The sequence below is a fragment of the Microcebus murinus genome, chromosome 14 (assembly GCF_040939455.1).
Source record: "Microcebus murinus isolate Inina chromosome 14, M.murinus_Inina_mat1.0, whole genome shotgun sequence".
In the NCBI taxonomy this organism is placed as follows: domain Eukaryota; kingdom Metazoa; phylum Chordata; class Mammalia; order Primates; family Cheirogaleidae; genus Microcebus; species Microcebus murinus.
This window is the reverse complement of record NC_134117.1, coordinates 80,619,976-80,630,631: the sequence shown is the minus strand read 5'-3', so window position 1 is coordinate 80,630,631 and position 10,656 is coordinate 80,619,976. Positions and strand designations below refer to the sequence as shown.

The window sequence follows — 10,656 nt, the reverse complement described above, 5'->3', positions numbered from 1 at the left end:
TGGGCATGGCCCGCTGGGGCTCTGCCCGACCCAGGGCTGAGAGATGCAACCTCCCAGCTCTGGGTCCCTGCAGGAAGTGTTGGCAAACACAGGGCCGGTCCTCCAAAGGCCCAGGTGCAGGGAGCCCAGGCCAAGCAGCCTGTGGAAGAAGCCACTTGCCGTGCCACCCCGGGAACACGACTGCAGGCCCCGGCCCTTCCCACCTCCTCCTCCTCCTCCTCCCACCCGCACCCCCCCGCACCCGACATGGCACAGGGCTCGGAGACACCTCAGACTCTTGCTACCCAAAGTGCAAAGGGCATCAGTTGCTCCTCCAAACCCCCCCGCCCAGCAGACCACGTTGTCCAGCCAGCCCCCGGGCCTCCCTGGGGTGCCCAGCACAAAAGTGCAGACACCCACCGGACCCTCAGTCTCAGTTTTCGGAGGTTTTTGCCACTCTAAGGACCCGCAGGCCAGCTGGGCCTTCGGGCAGGACAGAGAGCCCCGGGATCCCATCAGGAGGCGGTCCCCACCTCCGCGGCTCTCCCCTTGCGGGGGGGGGCGGCAGCCGGCGGCCGCAGGGCCTCAGGGAAGACACCAGGCTGGGCCCCCCCGCGGCACAGCCGGGGCACGTCCCCCGCACGCGACTTAGGGACCGCTGCTGGAGACTGCTGCGGCCACCCTGCTGCCGGGTTTCTGGAGGGCTTCCTGGAAGCAGCGTCCACACCAAGCCCTTGGAAGGCCCAGGCGACGGAGGAGCCGGTCAGGCAGGGGCCGAGGACGGTGAGAGGCCCGGCGGGAAGGAGCATGTCAGGCAGGGGCAGAGGACGGTGACAGGCCGGGCGGGAAGGAGCCGGTCAGGCGGGGGCCCAGGACAGTGACGGGCCTGGCCGGGGAGGAGTGCGTCAGGCAGGGGCAGAGGAGACGGGCTGGGTAAGGGTTAGGGTTACAGTTAGGGCACAATTCACAATCGCAAAGATGTGGAAGCGACCCGAGTGCCCATCCATCCAGGAGTGCATTAATAAAATGTGGCGCGTGGACACCACGGAGTGCCATTCGGCTGTGAGGAGCAGCGGTGAGAGGGCGCCTCTCGTGTTCTCCTGGCCAGAGCTGGAACCCGTTCCAGTAGGCCAGGTATCCCAAGAATGGACACACGAGCACCACGTGAGCGCGCTCACCGGCAAATTGGTACGAACGGATGGACACCTAAGTGGACGGAGAGGAATCACCTTCATCGGGTGGGTGTCGGGCGGGTGGGGGGAGGGGATGGGCATACACATCCATTGGGAATGGGGTGGGTGCGCACCGACTGGGGGATGGGCGCACGTGAAGCTCTGACCCGAGGGGGGAGGCTTGGAGAGGGCAACGTACCCGACCTTAACATTGGTACCCCCACGATACGCTGGAGCAACATGAGAGGTATATGAATAAGAACACAGCGGGGAGGGGGGCACGGGCAACACATGTCACCTGAATACTTGGACTCCCATCATCTGCTTGAAAAGAGAGAGAAAAGAAAATGCAATAATAGAGGTAAGGGACACTTTTTAAAAATAATGAATCCGAAGAGAAAAGTAAAAGGAAGCCTGTGGAGCAGGTCTGGGTGTGACTCCGGATCCCCCAACATCAGGTGCCACCACCAAAGATTCCTACGTGTAGCCCATAGAACCCCAAAAGCAACGGGACGAGTTCTGGTCACACACTCCCTCAAAATGACATCCTGGCCTTCTTCTGGAACTCCCTCCCCTCTCAGACTCTCAAGGTTTCCTCCAGCGTGTCGGTTCCCACAGAGCAGACCTTTGGTCTGAGACCTGACAGTCCAGATGCCACGCGTGCTGCCGCGTGGCGGCGGTGTCGCGGCTCGGGACAAGAGGAGGCCCCACGGTGCGGGCTGGGGCGCCAGGCACCGCGGCGGGCGCTGAGGGTGGGGGTCACCCCCACCCCGGGCCGCCGCCGCGCTCCCAGAAAGGGGACAGAACAAGAGGCCAAAAAAAAACAAAAACAAAAAAGAAGCAGCCTGTGGCACCCGGTATTCCCAGGCGGTCTCCCATCCAAGTACTAACGAGGCCCGACCCTGCTTAGCTTCCGAGACCAGACGAGATCGGGCGCGTTCAGGGTGGTGTGGCCGTGGACGGCGGAGGGCGCCCCTGCCCCGCTCAAGAAGCCGAGCCTCTCTGCGCTAACCCCGCCGCCTCCTCCCGCCCCACGCACGCCCCGCGCCGGGCGGGCCTGTTGAGTTCGCCGCCGGGTCCAGCGGGCTCCGAGGGACGGGGGTGATGGGCGGGGCGGGGCGGGGGGCTGTCTCTCTACACACACACACACACACACACACTCACACTCACTCACACTCACACAAGATGCGCCTCCACGGCTGGACTCGTCAAGGTGGAGCCCTTCCAGCCCCCCTCGTCTCCTCCCCCGGCCTCGGCCTCCTTCACCTACCCGCTGCCCACCCCCAGCGCGTCGCCACCGCTGACTGCGCACGCGCGCGCGGGGCGCTCGCCCTTTGACCCCAGCCAGGGGCCGCCCTCCCCCACAACCCCTTTCAGCTGCGCCCCCCCTCGCCCTGTTGTTGGGCGGCCGCCTATTCCCCCGGGCCAGGGCTGGGGCACAGCGCAAGGGGGAGGGGAGCCAGTGTATGGGGCGTCTCTCTCTGGGGATGTGTCCCATGGGTGGGGTGGGGTGGCGTGGTTTGTGGGGCGCTGAAGAAATCAGTCCCCTCCATCTCCTACCTCTGGAAAACGCCCAAGCCCGTGGAGAACTGCCGGCACCGCTTCGTGGGGGCCGGGACCCTCCTCTGTGTCCTCCTGTGGCCCGGTCCAAGGGGCCTGGGCCTGGCCGGGGCTGCATTGGACCCCGACCACCCTGGCGTGTGGACTCGCTAAAAGTCGGCGATTAGATATTGGATTCCAGCTTCCTTGAGGTCATTTCACTAATGAGTGCACCGGGAAGGGTTTCCTAATCCATCTGTGAGGGTGGCAACTGAAAGAGAATTTTTTTTTTTTTTTTTATGAGACACAGTCTCGCTTTGTTGCCTAGGCTAGAGTGAGTGCAGTGGCGTTAGCCTAGCTCACAGCAACCTCAAACTCCTGGGCTCAAGCAATCCTTCTGCCTCAGCCTCCCAAGTAGCTGGGACTACAGGCATGCGCCACCATGCCTGGCTCATTTTCCTATATATATTAGTTGGCCAATTAATTTCTTTCTATTTACAGTAGAGACCGGGTCTGGCTCTTGCTCAGGCTGGTTTCGAACTCCTGACCTCGAGCAATCCGCCCGCCTCGGCCTCCCAGAGAGCTAGGATTACAGGCTTGAGCCACCGCGCCCGGCCTGAAAGAGAATTTGAAAGCTGACAGAATAGGCGAGGAAAGGCATAGGAGATTTCCACACCCAGTAAGGAAGCCTTTCCCGAAATGGAAGAAAGAAAGGAGCAAACAGAGACACCGGTAGCCCGCCCGGATGAGAGTCTGCCCCTGAGAGAAAGCACCCTGACCAGGCTCACCCGTGGGTGGGTGGCGAGCTAGCGGCATTCAGAAGAGCGAGGCCCGCAGTCTGTGCAGAAGACACCTGCACTCGGGTGTGTGTGGCGGCACGATTCCCAAGCAGCGCCAGATGTTAAACCAAGGAGAAGCCAGGGAGTTCCCAACGCCCCAGGTGTCCTCAGCCCACGACTGGCTGCTGTGGGAATGCGAAGCCCGGCTCCTTGTCTCAGAGCGGGGTTCCCAGGAGGATCAGGCTGAAGCTGGGACTTGGCCTCAAAGTGTCCCCTCGCATGGCCACCCCCTTCCCCTTCCTGCTCCTCTACTCCTGGTGCCCCTCCATCCAGGGGCCAGACCTTAAAGAGTCACCGCAAGAGAATCCTGGTCCCAAGGGAGCCTTCTGGGGGACCGGTGCTGAGAGAGGTTGTGGGCATGGCCCGCTGGGGCTCTGCCCGACCCAGGGCTGAGAGATGCAACCTCCCAGCTCTGGGTCCCTGCAGGAAGTGTTGGCAAACACAGGGCCGGTCCTCCAAAGGCCCAGGTGCAGGGAGCCCAGGCCAAGCAGCCTGTGGAAGAAGCCACTTGCCGTGCCACCCCGGGAACACGACTGCAGGCCCCGGCCCTTCCCACCTCCTCCTCCTCCTCCTCCCACCCGCACCCCCCCGCACCCGACATGGCACAGGGCTCGGAGACACCTCAGACTCTTGCTACCCAAAGTGCAAAGGGCATCAGTTGCTCCTCCAAACCCCCCCGCCCAGCAGACCACGTTGTCCAGCCAGCCCCCGGGCCTCCCTGGGGTGCCCAGCACAAAAGTGCAGACACCCACCGGACCCTCAGTCTCAGTTTTCGGAGGTTTTTGCCACTCTAAGGACCCGCAGGCCAGCTGGGCCTTCGGGCAGGACAGAGAGCCCCGGGATCCCATCAGGAGGCGGTCCCCACCTCCGCGGCTCTCCCCTTGCGGGGGGGGGCGGCAGCCGGCGGCCGCAGGGCCTCAGGGAAGACACCAGGCTGGGCCCCCCCGCGGCACAGCCGGGGCACGTCCCCCGCACGCGACTTAGGGACCGCTGCTGGAGACTGCTGCGGCCACCCTGCTGCCGGGTTTCTGGAGGGCTTCCTGGAAGCAGCGTCCACACCAAGCCCTTGGAAGGCCCAGGCGACGGAGGAGCCGGTCAGGCAGGGGCCGAGGACGGTGAGAGGCCCGGCGGGAAGGAGCATGTCAGGCAGGGGCAGAGGACGGTGACAGGCCGGGCGGGAAGGAGCCGGTCAGGCGGGGGCCCAGGACAGTGACGGGCCTGGCCGGGGAGGAGTGCGTCAGGCAGGGGCAGAGGAGACGGGCTGGGTAAGGGTTAGGGTTACAGTTAGGGCACAATTCACAATCGCAAAGATGTGGAAGCGACCCGAGTGCCCATCCATCCAGGAGTGCATTAATAAAATGTGGCGCGTGGACACCACGGAGTGCCATTCGGCTGTGAGGAGCAGCGGTGAGAGGGCGCCTCTTGTGTTCTCCTGGCCAGAGCTGGAACCCGTTCCAGTAGGCCAGGTATCCCAAGAATGGACACACGAGCACCACGTGAGCGCGCTCACCGGCAAATTGGTACGAACGGATGGACACCTAAGTGGACGGAGAGGAATCACCTTCATCGGGTGGGTGTCGGGCGGGTGGGGGGAGGGGATGGGCATACACATCCATTGGGAATGGGGTGGGTGCGCACCGACTGGGGGATGGGCGCACGTGAAGCTCTGACCCGAGGGGGGAGGCTTGGAGAGGGCAACGTACCCGACCTTAACATTGGTACCCCCACGATACGCTGGAGCAACATGAGAGGTATATGAATAAGAACACAGCGGGGAGGGGGGCACGGGCAACACATGTCACCTGAATACTTGGACTCCCATCATCTGCTTGAAAAGAGAGAGAAAAGAAAATGCAATAATAGAGGTAAGGGACACTTTTTAAAAATAATGAATCCGAAGAGAAAAGTAAAAGGAAGCCTGTGGAGCAGGTCTGGGTGTGACTCCGGATCCCCCAACATCAGGTGCCACCACCAAAGATTCCTACGTGTAGCCCATAGAACCCCAAAAGCAACGGGACGAGTTCTGGTCACACACTCCCTCAAAATGACATCCTGGCCTTCTTCTGGAACTCCCTCCCCTCTCAGACTCTCAAGGTTTCCTCCAGCGTGTCGGTTCCCACAGAGCAGACCTTTGGTCTGAGACCTGACAGTCCAGATGCCACGCGTGCTGCCGCGTGGCGGCGGTGTCGCGGCTCGGGACAAGAGGAGGCCCCACGGTGCGGGCTGGGGCGCCAGGCACCGCGGCGGGCGCTGAGGGTGGGGGTCACCCCCACCCCGGGCCGCCGCCGCGCTCCCAGAAAGGGGACAGAACAAGAGGCCAAAAAAAAACAAAAACAAAAAAGAAGCAGCCTGTGGCACCCGGTATTCCCAGGCGGTCTCCCATCCAAGTACTAACGAGGCCCGACCCTGCTTAGCTTCCGAGACCAGACGAGATCGGGCGCGTTCAGGGTGGTGTGGCCGTGGACGGCGGAGGGCGCCCCTGCCCCGCTCAAGAAGCCGAGCCTCTCTGCGCTAACCCCGCCGCCTCCTCCCGCCCCACGCACGCCCCGCGCCGGGCCGGGCCTGTTGAGTTCGCCGCCGGGTCCAGCGGGCTCCGAGGGACGGGGGTGATGGGCGGGGCGGGGCGGGGGGCTGTCTCTCTACACACACACACACACACACACACTCACACTCACTCACACTCACACAAGATGCGCCTCCACGGCTGGACTCGTCAAGGTGGAGCCCTTCCAGCCCCCCTCGTCTCCTCCCCCGGCCTCGGCCTCCTTCACCTACCCGCTGCCCACCCCCAGCGCGTCGCCACCGCTGACTGCGCACGCGCGCGCGGGGCGCTCGCCCTTTGACCCCAGCCAGGGGCCGCCCTCCCCCACAACCCCTTTCAGCTGCGCCCCCCCTCGCCCTGTTGTTGGGCGGCCGCCTATTCCCCCGGGCCAGGGCTGGGGCACAGCGCAAGGGGGAGGGGAGCCAGTGTATGGGGCGTCTCTCTCTGGGGATGTGTCCCATGGGTGGGGTGGGGTGGCGTGGTTTGTGGGGCGCTGAAGAAATCAGTCCCCTCCATCTCCTACCTCTGGAAAACGCCCAAGCCCGTGGAGAACTGCCGGCACCGCTTCGTGGGGGCCGGGACCCTCCTCTGTGTCCTCCTGTGGCCCGGTCCAAGGGGCCTGGGCCTGGCCGGGGCTGCATTGGACCCCGACCACCCTGGCGTGTGGACTCGCTAAAAGTCGGCGATTAGATATTGGATTCCAGCTTCCTTGAGGTCATTTCACTAATGAGTGCACCGGGAAGGGTTTCCTAATCCATCTGTGAGGGTGGCAACTGAAAGAGAATTTTTTTTTTTTTTTTTATGAGACACAGTCTCGCTTTGTTGCCTAGGCTAGAGTGAGTGCAGTGGCGTTAGCCTAGCTCACAGCAACCTCAAACTCCTGGGCTCAAGCAATCCTTCTGCCTCAGCCTCCCAAGTAGCTGGGACTACAGGCATGCGCCACCATGCCTGGCTCATTTTCCTATATATATTAGTTGGCCAATTAATTTCTTTCTATTTACAGTAGAGACCGGGTCTGGCTCTTGCTCAGGCTGGTTTCGAACTCCTGACCTCGAGCAATCCGCCCGCCTCGGCCTCCCAGAGAGCTAGGATTACAGGCTTGAGCCACCGCGCCCGGCCTGAAAGAGAATTTGAAAGCTGACAGAATAGGCGAGGAAAGGCATAGGAGATTTCCACACCCAGTAAGGAAGCCTTTCCCGAAATGGAAGAAAGAAAGGAGCAAACAGAGACACCGGTAGCCCGCCCGGATGAGAGTCTGCCCCTGAGAGAAAGCACCCTGACCAGGCTCACCCGTGGGTGGGTGGCGAGCTAGCGGCATTCAGAAGAGCGAGGCCCGCAGTCTGTGCAGAAGACACCTGCACTCGGGTGTGTGTGGCGGCACGATTCCCAAGCAGCTCCAGATGTTAAACCAAGGAGAAGCCAGGGAGTTCCCAACGCCCCAGGTGTCCTCAGCCCACGACTGGCTGCTGTGGGAATGCGAAGCCCGGCTCCTTGTCTCAGAGCGGGGTTCCCAGGAGGATCAGGCTGAAGCTGGGACTTGGCCTCAAAGTGTCCCCTCGCATGGCCACCCCCTTCCCCTTCCTGCTCCTCTACTCCTGGTGCCCCTCCATCCAGGGGCCAGACCTTAAAGAGTCACCGCAAGAGAATCCTGGTCCCAAGGGAGCCTTCTGGGGGACCGGTGCTGAGAGAGGTTGTGGGCATGGCCCGCTGGGGCTCTGCCCGACCCAGGGCTGAGAGATGCAACCTCCCAGCTCTGGGTCCCTGCAGGAAGTGTTGGCAAACACAGGGCCGGTCCTCCAAAGGCCCAGGTGCAGGGAGCCCAGGCCAAGCAGCCTGTGGAAGAAGCCACTTGCCGTGCCACCCCGGGAACACGACTGCAGGCCCCGGCCCTTCCCACCTCCTCCTCCTCCTCCTCCCACCCGCACCCCCCCGCACCCGACATGGCACAGGGCTCGGAGACACCTCAGACTCTTGCTACCCAAAGTGCAAAGGGCATCAGTTGCTCCTCCAAACCCCCCCGCCCAGCAGACCACGTTGTCCAGCCAGCCCCCGGGCCTCCCTGGGGTGCCCAGCACAAAAGTGCAGACACCCACCGGACCCTCAGTCTCAGTTTTCGGAGGTTTTTGCCACTCTAAGGACCCGCAGGCCAGCTGGGCCTTCGGGCAGGACAGAGAGCCCCGGGATCCCATCAGGAGGCGGTCCCCACCTCCGCGGCTCTCCCCTTGCGGGGGGGGGCGGCAGCCGGCGGCCGCAGGGCCTCAGGGAAGACACCAGGCTGGGCCCCCCCGCGGCACAGCCGGGGCACGTCCCCCGCACGCGACTTAGGGACCGCTGCTGGAGACTGCTGCGGCCACCCTGCTGCCGGGTTTCTGGAGGGCTTCCTGGAAGCAGCGTCCACACCAAGCCCTTGGAAGGCCCAGGCGACGGAGGAGCCGGTCAGGCAGGGGCCGAGGACGGTGAGAGGCCCGGCGGGAAGGAGCATGTCAGGCAGGGGCAGAGGACGGTGACAGGCCGGGCGGGAAGGAGCCGGTCAGGCGGGGGCCCAGGACAGTGACGGGCCTGGCCGGGGAGGAGTGCGTCAGGCAGGGGCAGAGGAGACGGGCTGGGTAAGGGTTAGGGTTACAGTTAGGGCACAATTCACAATCGCAAAGATGTGGAAGCGACCCGAGTGCCCATCCATCCAGGAGTGCATTAATAAAATGTGGCGCGTGGACACCACGGAGTGCCATTCGGCTGTGAGGAGCAGCGGTGAGAGGGCGCCTCTCGTGTTCTCCTGGCCAGAGCTGGAACCCGTTCCAGTAGGCCAGGTATCCCAAGAATGGACACACGAGCACCACGTGAGCGCGCTCACCGGCAAATTGGTACGAACGGATGGACACCTAAGTGGACGGAGAGGAATCACCTTCATCGGGTGGGTGTCGGGCGGGTGGGGGGAGGGGATGGGCATACACATCCATTGGGAATGGGGTGGGTGCGCACCGACTGGGGGATGGGCGCACGTGAAGCTCTGACCCGAGGGGGGAGGCTTGGAGAGGGCAACGTACCCGACCTTAACATTGGTACCCCCACGATACGCTGGAGCAACATGAGAGGTATATGAATAAGAACACAGCGGGGAGGGGGGCACGGGCAACACATGTCACCTGAATACTTGGACTCCCATCATCTGCTTGAAAAGAGAGAGAAAAGAAAATGCAATAATAGAGGTAAGGGACACTTTTTAAAAATAATGAATCCGAAGAGAAAAGTAAAAGGAAGCCTGTGGAGCAGGTCTGGGTGTGACTCCGGATCCCCCAACATCAGGTGCCACCACCAAAGATTCCTACGTGTAGCCCATAGAACCCCAAAAGCAACGGGACGAGTTCTGGTCACACACTCCCTCAAAATGACATCCTGGCCTTCTTCTGGAACTCCCTCCCCTCTCAGACTCTCAAGGTTTCCTCCAGCGTGTCGGTTCCCACAGAGCAGACCTTTGGTCTGAGACCTGACAGTCCAGATGCCACGCGTGCTGCCGCGTGGCGGCGGTGTCGCGGCTCGGGACAAGAGGAGGCCCCACGGTGCGGGCTGGGGCGCCAGGCACCGCGGCGGGCGCTGAGGGTGGGGGTCACCCCCACCCCGGGCCGCCGCCGCGCTCCCAGAAAGGGGACAGAACAAGAGGCCAAAAAAAAACAAAAACAAAAAAGAAGCAGCCTGTGGCACCCGGTATTCCCAGGCGGTCTCCCATCCAAGTACTAACGAGGCCCGACCCTGCTTAGCTTCCGAGACCAGACGAGATCGGGCGCGTTCAGGGTGGTGTGGCCGTGGACGGCGGAGGGCGCCCCTGCCCCGCTCAAGAAGCCGAGCCTCTCTGCGCTAACCCCGCCGCCTCCTCCCGCCCCACGCACGCCCCGCGCCGGGCCGGGCCTGTTGAGTTCGCCGCCGGGTCCAGCGGGCTCCGAGGGACGGGGGTGATGGGCGGGGCGGGGCGGGGGGCTGTCTCTCTACACACACACACACACACACACACTCACACTCACTCACACTCACACAAGATGCGCCTCCACGGCTGGACTCGTCAAGGTGGAGCCCTTCCAGCCCCCCTCGTCTCCTCCCCCGGCCTCGGCCTCCTTCACCTACCCGCTGCCCACCCCCAGCGCGTCGCCACCGCTGACTGCGCACGCGCGCGCGGGGCGCTCGCCCTTTGACCCCAGCCAGGGGCCGCCCTCCCCCACAACCCCTTTCAGCTGCGCCCCCCCTCGCCCTGTTGTTGGGCGGCCGCCTATTCCCCCGGGCCAGGGCTGGGGCACAGCGCAAGGGGGAGGGGAGCCAGTGTATGGGGCGTCTCTCTCTGGGGATGTGTCCCATGGGTGGGGTGGGGTGGCGTGGTTTGTGGGGCGCTGAAGAAATCAGTCCCCTCCATCTCCTACCTCTGGAAAACGCCCAAGCCCGTGGAGAACTGCCGGCACCGCTTCGTGGGGGCCGGGACCCTCCTCTGTGTCCTCCTGTGGCCCGGTCCAAGGGGCCTGGGCCTGGCCGGGGCTGCATTGGACCCCGACCACCCTGGCGTGTGGACTCGCTAAAAGTCGGCGATTAGATATTGGATTCC

General features: G+C 63.4%; 3 pseudogenes; all 3 read right to left on the bottom strand.

Moving 5' to 3' along the window:
- Positions 1 to 1,993: 1,993 nt before the first annotated feature.
- On the bottom strand, positions 1,994 to 2,112 carry LOC142875937 (uncharacterized; annotated as a pseudogene).
- Positions 2,113 to 5,875: 3,763 nt separating this feature from the next.
- Positions 5,876 to 5,994, bottom strand: LOC142875935 (uncharacterized; annotated as a pseudogene).
- Positions 5,995 to 9,758: 3,764 nt separating this feature from the next.
- On the bottom strand, positions 9,759 to 9,877 carry LOC142875934 (uncharacterized; annotated as a pseudogene).
- Between the last annotated feature and the right edge of the window lie 779 nt (positions 9,878 to 10,656).